Below are 13,601 nucleotides of genomic sequence, written 5' to 3' on the forward strand. Positions count from 1 at the left end.
AATATCTACAGGATGTGTATATTCCTACTGTAATATCTACAGGATGTATATGTTTCTATGGCCCTGTCTACATGATGTGTATATTACTACTGTAATATCTACATGATGTGTATATTCCTACTGTAATATCTACATGATGTGTATATTCCTAATGTAATATCTACAGGAATTGTTGTACATTTGACTCTCTTCAGTGGTGTTGAGGGGAATAGGAGATGCATCTAAGTTGTTTTGAATTGATTCTAACCCGTCTCTCTGGCCCAGTGGTGTTGATAGGAGACTCTAACCTGTCGCTCTCTCTGGCCCAGTGGTAAGCATAAGAGTTCTAACCTGTCCCTCTCTGCCCAGTGGTGTTAATAAGAGACTCTAACCCTTCGCTCTCTCTGGCCCAGTGGTGTGATAGGGGACTCTCCGTCTCTCTCTCTCTGGCCCACTGATGTTAATAGAGACTCTAACCTGTCGCTCTCTCTGGCCCACTGGTGTTAATAGGAGACTCTAACCGTGTCGTCTCTGGCCCAGTGGTGTTGATAGGGAAACCTGTCTCGTCTCTGGCCCAGTGGTGTTGATAGGAGACTCTAACCATCTCTCTCTGGCCCAGTGGTGTTGATAGAGACTCTAACCTGTCTCTCTCTGGCCCAGTGGTGTTGATAGGGGACTCTAACCTGTCTCTCTCTCTGGCCCAGTGGTGTTGATAGGAGACTCTAACCAGTCTCTCTCTCTGGCCCAGTGGTGTTGATAGCAGACTCTAACCTGTCTCTGGCCCAGTGGTGTTGATAGGGGACTCTAACCTGTCTCTCTCTCTGGCCCAGTGGTGTTGATAGGGGACTCTAACCTGTCTCTCTCTCTGGCCCAGTGGTGTTAATAGGAGATTCTAACCCGTCTCTGGCCCAGTGGTGTTGATGAGGGACTCTAACTGTCTCTCTCTCTGGCCCAGTGGTGTTGATAGGGGACTCTAACCCATCTCTCTGGCCCAGTGGTGTTGATAGGAGACTCTAACCTGTCTCTCTCTCTGGCCCAGTGGTGTTGATAGGAGACTCTAACCTGTCTCTCTCTCTGGCCCAGTGGTGTTGATAGGAGACTCTAACCTGTCTCTCTCTCTCTCTCTCTCTCTGGCCCAGTGGTGTTGATAGGAGACTCCGGTGTGGGGAAGAGTAACCTGTTGTCTCGTTTCACCCGGAATGAGTTTAACCTGCAGAGTAAGAGCACCATCGGGGTGTGGAGTTGCCACCCGCAGTATCCAGGTGGATGGGAAGACCGTGAAGGCTCAGGATCTGGGACACAGCTGGCCAGGAGAGATACCGGGCTATTACATCAGCGTGAGTACAAACACATAAACAAACACACTGTTTAGAAAACACTACTGACACGACTGGACAGGAGCGTCGACCATCACCTCAGCATGAGCACTGGGGATTGTGGCCAATCATGGAAATACTGCCTTCTGAAATGTTGCATATTCATGGAAATATCTGAAAGTATCATGAAATATTATGCATTTAGTTGGGGAGTCAGTTATCAAATATCATTTAGTTGGAAAGTCAGTTCATGACATGGACCTAATGCATTTAGTTGGGAGTCAGTTCAAACACATGGACCTAATGCATTTAGTTGGGGAGTCAGTTCAACACAGATCTAATGCATTTAGTTGGGGAGTCAGTTCAACACATAGACCTAATGCATTTAGTTGGGGAGTCAGTTCAACACAGGATCTAATGCATTTAGTTGGGAGTCAGTTCAACACATAGACCTAATGCATTTAGTTGGGAGTCAGTTCAACACATGGACCTAATGCATTTAGTTAGAGTCAGTTCAACACATAGACCTAATGCATTTAGTTGGAAGTCAGTTCAACACATGGACCTAATGCATTTAGTTGGGAGTCAGTTCAACACATGGAGCCTAATGCATTTGATTGGAGTCAGTTCAACACATGCGTTCATGCATTTAGTTGGGGAGTCAGTTCAACACATGGACCTAATGCATTTAGTTGGGAATCAGTTCAACACAGATCTATGCATTTAGTTGGGAGTCAGTTCAACACATGGACCTAATGCATTTAGTTGAAGTCAGTTCACACATGGACCTAATGCATTTAGTTGGGAGTCAGTTCAACACATGGACCTAATGCATTTAGTTGGGGAATCTGGATTCAACACAACACATCGACCTAATGCATTCAACACATCGACCTAATGCATTTGTTGGAATCAGTTCAACACAGATCTAATGCATTTAGTTGGGGAAGTCAGTTCAACACATATCTAATGCATTTAGTTTGAGTCAGTTCAACACATGGACCTAATGCATTTAGTTGGAGTCAGTTCAACACATGGATAATATTTAGTTGGGAGTCAGTTCAACACATGGACCTAATGCATTTAGTTGGGAGTCAGTTCAACACAGATCTAATACATTTGGTTAGAGTCAGTTCAACACATGGACCTAATGCATTTAGTTGGGAGTCAGTTCAACACCAGATCTAATGCATTTAGTTGGGGAGTCAGTTCAACACATGGACCTAATACATTTTAGTTGGGGAGTCAGTTCAACACAGATCTAATGCATTTAGTTGGGGAGTCAGTTCAACATGGACCTAATACATTGTAGTTGGGAGTCAGTTCAACACAGATCTAATGCATTTAGTTGGGGAGTCAGTTCAACACATGGACCTAATGCATTTAGTTAGAGTCAGTTCAACACAGATCTGCATTTAGTTGGGAGTCAGTTCAACACATGGACCTAATACATTTAGTTGGGAGTCAGTTCAACACAGATCTAATGCATTTAGTTGGGGAGTCAGTTCAACACATGGACCAATGCATTTAGTTGGGGAGTCAGTTCAACACATGGACCTAATGCATTTAGATGGGGAGTCAGTTCAACACATAGACCTAATGCATTTAGTTGGGGTTCAACACATGGATCTAATCAAGTTGAGAGTCAGTTCAACATGGACCTAATAACACAGTTGGATCTAATGCATTTAGTTGGGGAGTCAGTTCAACACAACCTAACATGGACAGTTCAACACATAATGCATTTAGATGGGGAGTCAGTTCAACACATGGACCTAATGCATTTAGATGGGGAGTCAGTTCAACACATGGACCTAATGCATTTAGATGGGGAGTCAGTTCAACACAGATCTAATGCATTTAGTTGGGGAGTCAGTTTCAACATGGACCAATGCATTTGGTTGAGTCAGTTCAACCTGAATCTAATGCATTTAGTTGGGGAATCAGTTCAACACAGATCTAATGCATTTAGTTGGGGAGTCAGTTCAACACATGGACCTAATGCATTTAGTTGGGGAGTCAGTTCAACACAGATCTAATGCATTTAGTTGGGGAATCAGTTCAACACAGATCTAATGCATTTAGTTGGGGAGTCAGTTCAACACAGATCTAATGCATTTAGTTGGGGAGTCAGTTCAACACATGGACCAATGCATTTAGTTGGGGAGTCAGTTCAACACATGGACCTAATGCATTTAGTTGGGGAGTCAGTTCAACACATGGACCTAATGCATTTGGTGGAGTCAGTTCAACACAGATCTAATGCATTTAGTTGGGAAGTCAGTTCAACACATGGATCTAATGCATTTAGTTGGGGAGTCAGTTCAACACATGGACCAATGCATTTAGTTGGGAGTCAGTTCAACACAGATCTAATGCATTTAGTTGCGGAGTCAGTTCAACACATGGACCAATGCATTTGGTTGGGAATCAGTTCAACACATGGACCAATGCATTTAGTTGGAGTCAGTTCAACACAGATCTAATGCATTTAGTTGGGAGTCAGTTCAACACATGGACCTAATGCATTTAGTTGAGAGTCGTTCCAACACATGGACCAATGCATTTGGTTGGGAGTCAGTTCAACACAGATCTAATGCATTTAGTTGGGAGTCAGTTCAACACATGGACCTAATGCATTTAGTTGGGAGTCAGTTCAACACATGGATCTAATGCATTTAGTTGGGGAGTCAGTTCAACATGGACCTAATGCATTTAGTTGGGAGTCAGTTCAACACATGGACCTAATGTATTGGTTAGAGTCAGTTCGCTTATGGATCTAATGCATTTAGTTGGGAGTCAGTTCAACACATTGACCTAATGCATTTAGTTGGGGAGTCAGTTCAACACAGACCTAATGCATTTAGTTGGGAGTCAGTTCAACACATGGACCTAATGCATTTAGTTGGGAGTCAGTTCAACACATGGATCTAATGCATTTCTAGTTGGGGAGTCAGTTCAACACAGATCTTGCATTTAGTTGGGAGTCAGTTCAACACATTTAGTTGGGGGAGTCAGTTCAACACAGATCTAATGCATTTAGTTGGGGAGTCATTAACACATGGACCTAATGCATTTAGTTGGGAGTCAGTTCAACACATGGACCTAATGCATTTAGTTGGGGAGTCAGTTCAACATGGACCAAATGCATTTAGTTGGGGAGTCAGTTCAACACATGGACCTAATGCATTTAGTTGGGAGTCAGTTCAACACATGGACCTAATGCATTTAGTTGGGGAGTCAGTTCAACACATGGACCAATGCATTTAGTTGGGGAGTCAGTTCAACACATGGATCTAATGCATTTAGTTGGGAGTCAGTTCAACACATACCTAATGCATTTAGTTAGAGTCAGTTTTCAACACATGGACCTAATGCATTTAGTTGAGGAGTCAGTTCAAACATGGACCAAATGCATTTAGTTGGGAGTCAGTTCAACACATGGATCTAATGCATTTAGTTAGAGTCAGTTCAACACATGGATCTAATGCATTTAGTTGGGGGAGTCAGTTCAACATACAGTTGGGGAGTCAGTTCAACACAGATCTAATGCATTTAGTTGGGGAGTCAGTTCAACACATGGACCTACGCATTGGTTGGGGAGTCAGTTCAACACATAGACCTAATGCATTTAGTTGGGGAGTAAGTTCAACACATAGACCTAATGCATTTGGTTGGGGAGTCAGTTCATCACATAGACCTAATGCATTTAAATCAAATCAAATTTTATTTGTCACATACACATGGTTAGCAGATGTTAATGCGAGTGTAGCAAAATGCTTGTGCTTCTAATTCCGACAATGCAGTAATAACCAACAAGTAATCTAACTAACAATTCCTAAACTACTGTCTTATACACAGTGTAGGGGGATAAAGAATATGTACATAAGGATATATGAATGAGTGATGGTACAGAGCAGCATAGGCAAGATACAGTAGATGGTATCGAGTACAGTATATACATATGAGATGAGTATGTAAACAAAGTGGCATAGTTAAAGTGGCTAGTGATACATGTATTACATAAGGATGCAGTCGTGATATAGAGTACTGTATATACGTATGCATATGAGATGAATAATGTAGGGTAAGTAACATTATATAAGGTAGCATTGTTTAAAGTGGCTAGTGATATATTTACATCATTTCCCATCAATTCCCATTATTAAAGTGGCTGGAGTTGAGTCAGTGTCAGTGTGTTGGCAGCAGCCACTCAATGTTAGTGGTGGCTGTTTAGCAGTCTGATGGCCTTGAGATGAAGCTGTTTTTCAGTCTCTCGGTCCCAGCTTTGATGCACCTGTACTGGGCCTCGCCTTCTGGATGATAGCGGGGTGAACAGGCAGTGCCTGGTTGATGTCCATGATGATCTTTATGGCCTTCCTGTAACATTGTGTAGGTGTCCTGGAGGGCAGGTAGTTTGCCCTCGGTGATCGTTGTGCAGACCTCACTACCCTCTGGAGAGCCTTACAGTTGAGGGCGGAGCAGTTGCCGTACCAGGCGGTGATACAGCCCGCCAGGATGCTCTGAACATTGTGCATCTGTAGAAGTTTGTGAGTGCTTTTGGTGACAAGCCAATTTCTTCAGCCTCCTGAGGTTGAAGAGGCGCTGCTGCGCCTTCTTCCACGATGCTGTCTGTGTGAGTGGACCAATTCAGTTTGTCTGTGATGGTATGCCGGGGAACTTAAAACTTGCTACTCTCTCCACTCACGTTCCATTGATGTGGATAGGTGTTCCCTCTGCTGTTTCTGAAGTCCACAATCATCTCCTTAGTTTTGTTGACGTTGAGTGCGAGGTTATTTTCCTGACACCACACTCCGAGGCCCTCACCTCTCCCTGTAGGCCGTCTCGTCGTTGTTGGTAATCAAGCCTACCACTGTTGTGTCGTCCGCAAACTTGATGATTGAGTTGGAGGCGTGCGTGGCCACGCAGTCGTGGGTGAACAGGGAGTACAGGAGAGGGCTCAGAACGCACTCCTGCTGTGGGGCTCCAGTGTTGAGGATCAGCGGGGAGGAGATGTTGTACCTACCTCACCACCTGGGGGGCGGCCCGTCAGGAAGTCCAGTACCCAGTTGCACAGGGCGGGGTCGGAGACCAGGGTCTCGAGCTTGATGACGAGCTTGGATGGTACTATGGTGTTGAATGCCGAGCTGTAGTCGATGAACAGCATTCTCACATAGGTGTTCCTCTTGTCCAGATGGGTTAGGGCAGTGTGCAGTGTGGTTGGTGCATCGTCTGTGGACCTATTGGGCGGTAAGCAAATTGGAGTGGGTCTAGGGTGTCAGGTAGGGTGGAGGTGATATGGTCCTTGACTAGTCTCTCAAAGCACTTCATTTACATTTACATTACATTTAAGTCATTTAGCAGACGCTCTTATCCAGAGCGACTTACAAATTGTGAATTCACCTTCTGACATCCAGTGGAACAGCCACTTACAATAGTGCATCTAAATCATTTAAGGGGGGGTGAGAAGGATGTGATGAGTGCTACGGGGGCAGTAGTCGTTTAGCTCAGTTACCTTGGCTTTCTTGGGAACAGGAACAATGGTGGCCCTCTTGAAGCATGTGGGAACAGCAGACTGGTATAGGGATTAATTGAATATGTCAGTAAACACACCAGCCAGCTGGTCTGCGCATGCTCTGAGTGGGCGCAAAGGATACCGTCTGGGCCTGCAGCCTTGCGAGGGAGGGTTAACACGTTTAAATGTTTTACTCACCTCGGCTGCAGTGAGAGACCGCATTTTCCGTTGCAGGCAGTGTCAGTGGCACTGTATTGTCCTCAAAGCGGGCAAAAGTTATTTAGTCTGCCTGGGAGCAAGACATCCTGGTCCGTGACTGGGCTGGATTTCTTCCTGTAGTCCGTGATTGACTGTAGACCCTGCCACATGCCTCTTGTGTGTCTGAGCCGTTGAATTGGGATTCTACTTTGTCTCTGTACTGACGCTTAGCTTGTTTGATAGCCTTACGGAGGGAATAGCTGCATTGTTTGTATTCAGTCATGTTGGCCAGAAACCTTGCCTGATTGAAAGCAGTGGTTCAAGCGCTTTCAGTTTCACGCGATCTGCCATCAATCCACGGTTTCTGGTTAGGGGAATGTTTTAATCGTTGCTATGGGAACGACATTTTCAACGCACGTTCTAATGAACTCGCACACCGAATCAGCGTGTTCGTCAATGTTGTTATCTGATGCAATACGAAACATGTCCCAGTCCACGTGATGGAAGTAGTCTTGGAGTGTGGAGTCAGCTTGGTCGGACCAGCGTTGGACAGACCTCAGCGTGGGAGCTTCTTTTTTTTAGCTTTTGTCTGTAGGCAGGTATCAGCAAAATGGAGTCGTGGTCAGCTTTTCCGAAGGGGAACGGGCAGGGGCCTTATATGCGTCGCGGAAGTTAGAGTAACAGTGATCCAAGGTTTTCCGCCTGTTTGGGCGCAATCGATATGCTGATAAAATTGAGGGAGTCTTGTTTTCAGATTAGCCTTGTTAAAATCCCCAGCAACAATGAATGCAGCCTCCGGATAAATGGTTTCCAGTTTGCAAAGTTAAATAAAGTTTGTTCAGAGCCATCGATGTGTCTGCTTGGGGGGGATATATACGGCTGTGATTATAATCGAAGAGAATTCTCTTGGTAGATAATGCGGTCTACATTTGATTATGAGGAATTCTAAATCAGGTGAACAGAAGGATTTGAGTTCCTGTATGTTTCTTTCATCGCACCATGCCTCGTTAGCCATAAGGCATACACCCCCACCTCTCTTCTACCAGAAAGGTGTTTGTTTCTGTCAGCGTGATACGTGGAGAAACCCGTTGGCTGCACCGCTTCGGATAGCGTCTCTCCAGTGAGCCATGTTTCCGTGAAGCACAGAACGTTACAGTCTCTGATGTCCCTCTGGAATGCTACCCTTGCTCGGATTTCATCAACCTTGTTGTCAAGAGACTGGACATTGGCAAGAAGAATGCTAGGAAGTGGGCACGATGTGCCCTCTCCGTAGTCTGACCAGAAGACCGCCACGTTTCCCTCTTTTTCGGAGTCGTTTTTTGGGTCGCTGCATGCGATCCATTCCGTTGTCCTGTTTGTAAGGCAGAACACAGGATCCGCGTTGCGAAAAACATATTCTTGGTCGTACTGATGGTGAGTTGACGCTGATCTTATATACCCAGTAGTTCTTCTCGACTGTATGTAATGAAACCTAAGATGACCTGGGGTACTAATGTAAGAAATAACACGTAAAAAAACAAAAAACTGCATAGTTTCCTAGGAACGCGGGGTTAGGCGGCCATCTCTGTCGGCGCCGGAAGTATAGTTGAGGAGTCAGTTCAACACATGGACCTTATGCATTTAGTTGAGGAGTCAGTTCAACATAGACCTAATGCATTTAGTTGGGGAGTCAGTTCAACACATGGACCATTTATGCATTTAGTTGAGGAGTCAGTTCAACACATGGACCAATGCATTTAGATGGGAGTCAGTTCAACACATGGACCTAATGCATTTAGTTGGGAGTTCAGTTCATTTAGTTGAGGAGTCAGCACATGGACCAATGCATTTAGTTGGGGACATTTAATGCATTTAGTTGGGAGTCAGTTCAACACAGATCTAACATGGACCAATGCATTTAGATGGGGAGTCAGTTCAACACATGGACCTAATGCATTTAGTTGGGGAGTCAGTTCAACACATGGACCAATGTCATTTAGCATTTGGGGAGTCAGTTCAACACATGGACCAATGCATTTAGTTGGGGAGTCAGTTCAACACATGGACCTAATGCATTTAGTTGGGGAGTCAGTTCACACATGGACCTAATGCACATTTAGTTGCATTTAGATGAGGAGTCAGTTCAACACAACACATCAGACCTAATGCATTTAGTTGGGGAGTCAGTTCAACACATGGACATTTAGTTGGGGAGTCAGTTCAACACATGAATCTAATGCATTTAGTTGGGGAGTCAGTTTCAATGCAGTCAGTTCAACACATGGACCTAATGCATTTAGTTGGGGAGTCAGTTCAACACAGATCTAATGCATTTAGTTGGGGAGTCAGTTCAACACATGGACCTAATACATTTAATGCATTTGCATTTAGTTGGGGAGTCAGTTCAACACATGGACCAATGCATTTAGATGGGGAGTCAGTTCAACACATGGACCTAATGCATTTAGTTGGGGAGTCAGTTCAACACATGGACCTAATGCATTTAGTTGGGAGTCAGTTCAACACATAGACCTAATGCATTTAGTTGGGGAGTCAGTTCAACACATAGACCTAATGCATTTAGTTGGGGAGTCAGTTCAACACATAGACCTAATGCATTTAGTTGGGGAGTCAGTTCAACACATAGACCTAATGCATTTAGTTGGGGAGTCAGTTCAACACATGGACCAATGCATTTAGTTGGGGAGTCAGTTCAACACATGGACCAATGCATTTAGTTGGGGAGTCAGTTCAACACATAGATCTAATGCTTTTAGTTGGGGAGTCAGTTCAACACATGGACCAATGCATTTAGTTGGAGTCAGTTCAACACATGGACCTAATGCATTTAGTTGGGGAGTCAGTTTAGACCTAATGCATTTAGATGGGAGTCAGTTCAACACATGGACCTAATGCATTTAGATGGGGAGTCAGTTCAACACAGATCTAATGCATTTAGTTGGGGAGTCAGTTCAACACATGGACCAATGCATTTAGTTGGGGAGTCAGTTCAACACAGATCTAATGCATTTAGATGGGGAGTCAGTTCAACACATGGACCAATGTATTTAGGCAATTTGAAAGCCTGTTACAAGGTTTACTTTAAGTTTCTAACAACACTATATAGGCCATCTCTGCTTGTCACCTTTAATCCTAACTCTGCTTCCTCTGGTCCGCAGGTATTACCGTGGGGCAGTGGGGGCCTTGTTGGTCTATGACATCGCCAAGCACCTGACCTATGAAAACGTGGAGCGTTGGCTGAAGGAGCTGAGAGACCATGCAGACAGCAACATCGTCATTATGCTGGTCGGCAACAAGAGTGACCTGCGCCACCTCAGGGCCGTGCCCACAGACGAGGCACGGACATTCGCAGGTCAGTGTGTATTTTTTTACATTTCATTTTATTTCACCTTTATTTAACCTGGTAGGCCAGTTGAGAACCAGTTCTCATTTGCAACTGCGACCTGGCCAAGATAAAGCAAAGCAGTGCGACAAAAACAACAACACAGAGTTACACATGGAATAAACAAACATACAGTCAATAACAAGATAGAAAATTGTCTGTATACAGTGTGTGGCATGGGGCAGGTAATAAGAGTGATCTGCGCCAGCTAAGGGCCGTGCCCACCGACAATGCAGGTCAGTGCAGTACCAACTCACACAGGAAGAGGTCTAGGAGTAGTGGGGTGAACAGTTTCATTATTTTCCTTACCCATGAGTGGCTGTTGGTTTTCAGGGTTTTACTTATTCAAATAGGAAGACGTCTCTGTAATGTCATAGAGATTTGCATAATGGCAGAGACCTTAACACAGTGGTGATTAACATGGTTTACTGTTTCCCTCTGTTCCTCAGAGAAGAACGGGTTGTCTTTCCTGGAGACCTCAGCCCTGGACTCTACTAACGTGGAGACATCCTTCCAGACCATTCTGACTGGTGAGAGGCTGTCTCTCTATGCTCTCTACAGATCTGTATCTGAAGAGAACTTCATTTGTATGTATGAAAAGCTGGAACGATTGATACGATGTCATGTTATAGACTTGTGGTGGTAGAGATGTGTGTGTGACAGAGACGAGACCAGTCATTGTGTGTTGGAGTGATAAAATCCACTGGGCCGAGGGATCTGCCTGAAGACCTAATCACAGCTGAGACATGACTCGCCTCGATGAGGACTAATGTGTGGTTTCTCCTGAAGTCCAGCTCTTCTAACAGGATATGACCACCACAATGCTTTGCAGCTGTGTCCTAATTCTGCTCTAGCCTGGTCCCAGATCTGTTTTATAATGCTGGGTGTAATCATTAGGCACCAAACTGAAGAAGACAACTGACAAATAGGAAGGGACTAGGCTACCTGAACTTGTCCAATAACAAATGCTTGTTTTCCACTGTGTGCCCTAATGAATATAACCTCTGGACCTTTCCTGCTCTGCCCTGTCCTACCCTGTCCTGCTCTGCCCTGTCCTACCCTATCCTGCTCTGCCCTGTCCTACCCAGTCCTGCTCTGCCCTGTCTTACCCTTTCCTGCTCTGCCCTGTCTTACCCTTTCCTGCTCTGCCCTGTCCTACCCAGTCCTGCTCTGCCCTGTCTTACCCTTTCCTGCTCTGCCCTGTCTTACCCTTTCCTGCTCTGCCCTGTCTTACCCTTTCCTGCTCTGCCTGTTACCCAGTCCTGCTCTGCCCTGTCTTACCCTTTCCTGCTCTGCCCTGTCCTACCCTTTCCTGCTCTGCCCTGTCTTACCCTTTCCTGCTCTGCCCTGTCTTACCCTTTTCCTGCTCTGCCCTGTCTTACCCTTTCCTGCTCTGCCCTGTCTTACCCTTTCCTGCTCTGCCCTGTCTTACCCTTCCAGCCCCTTACCCTTTCCTGCTCTGCCCTGTCTACCCTTTCCTGCTCTGCCCTGTCTTACCCTGTCCTGCTCTGCCCTGTCTTACCCTTTCCTGCTCTGCCCTGTCTTACCCTTTCCTGCTCTGCCCTGTCTTACCCTTTCCTGCTCTGCCCTGTCTTACCCTGTCCTGCTCTGCCCTGTCTTACCCTGTCCTGCTCTGCCCTGTCTTACCCTTTCCTGCTCTGCCCTGTCTTACCCTTTCCTGCTCTGCCCTGTCTTACCCTTTCCTGCTCTGCCCTGTCTTACCCTGTCCTGCTCTGCCCTGTCTTACCCTTTCCTGCTCTGCCCTGTCTTACCCTTTCCTGCTCTGCCCTGTCTTACCCTTTCCTGCTCTGCCCTGTCTTACCCTTTCCTGCTCTGCCCTGTCTTACCCTTTCCTGCTCTGCCCTGTCTTACCCTGTCCTGCTCTGCCCTGTCTTACCCTGTCCTGCTCCTGCTCTGCCCTGTCTTACCCTGTCCTGCTCTGCCCTGTCTTACCCTGTCCTGCTCTGCCCTGTCTTACCCTTTCCTGCCCAGTCCTGTTCTGCACTAACATGTCAAACCAATGTTTTATAGGGAGTGCTAGCTGGTGATTGTGTTAGATAGCTCCTGTTTAAGCTGTGAGTAAAGTACTTTAGCAACATGCTACTTAAAAACCATTCGAAACTGGGTGGTTCCAGGCCTGAATGCTGATTGGCTGACAGCCGTGGTATATCAGACCGTATACCACAGGTATGACAAAACATGTAATTTTACTGCTCCAGTTTAAAACAGGGCACCTCAGGGGTTTGTGGTATACGGCCAATATACTCTGTGATGTGTCTAAGAACAGGCCTTAGCCGTGGTATATTGGCCGTATACCGCACCTCCTTGGTCCTTATTGATAAAGCCTAACACTCACCTACACCGAGGGTACTTAACACTAGCTGTGAACAGCTTTTGGAACTAGGCTTGTCCTCAACTATATATCCCCATCTCCTCACCACCTCCTCAAAAGGCAGAGGGGAGTAACCTTCTCCTCCAATGGGTTGTGAGAAAGCAGTGTGGAGATGGGACGGGAGGAATTGAGGAAAGATGAATTGAGACAGAGCCCTAGTGTTCTGTCTTTCTGTGTGAGTGATGTTAATGCCCTGTCTCTCTCTTTCCCCCTTGCTCACTCTCCCCCACCTCTCCTCCCTCCCTATCCCCCCCACTGCAGAAATCTATCGCATCGTGTCTCAGAAACAGATGTCGGACCGACGAGACAACGACATGTCGCCTAGCAACAACGTGGTCAACATCCAGGTGCAGCCGACGGAGAACAAACCAAAGATGCAGTGTTGTCAGAGCATCTAACAGCCTCACCAGTAGCACCTGATCCCTCCCCTAAAAGACTGCTTGGTCCTGTCTGACTGAGACACAGCTGCATGGCCAGGCTCTAGACTGAGACACAGCTGTGTTGCCAGGCTCTAGACTGAGACACAGCTGTGTTGCCAGGCTCTAGACTGAGACACAGCTGTGTTAGACTGAGACACAGCTCAGGCCAGACTGAGACACAGCTGTGTTGCCAGGCTCTAGACTGAGACACAGCTGTGTTGCCAGGCTCTAGACTGAGACACAGCTGTGTTGCCAGGCTCTAGACTGAGACACAGCTGCGTGGCCAGGCTCTAGACTGAGACACAGCTGCATGGCCAGGCTCTAGACTGAGACACAGCTGTGTTGCCAGGCTCTAGACTGAGACACAGCTGTGTTGCCAGGCTCTAGACTGAGACACAGC

At 46.1% G+C, this 13,601-nt stretch overlaps 1 pseudogene; it reads left to right on the top strand.

Moving 5' to 3' along the window:
* The first annotated feature begins 1,118 nt into the window (after nucleotides 1–1,118).
* Nucleotides 1,119–13,336, top strand: LOC135535662 (ras-related protein Rab-11A-like; annotated as a pseudogene).
* The last annotated feature ends 265 nt before the right edge of the window (nucleotides 13,337–13,601 follow it).

Source organism: Oncorhynchus masou, unplaced genomic scaffold (assembly GCF_036934945.1).
Source record: "Oncorhynchus masou masou isolate Uvic2021 unplaced genomic scaffold, UVic_Omas_1.1 unplaced_scaffold_4935, whole genome shotgun sequence".
Taxonomy (NCBI): Eukaryota; Metazoa; Chordata; class Actinopteri; order Salmoniformes; family Salmonidae; genus Oncorhynchus; species Oncorhynchus masou.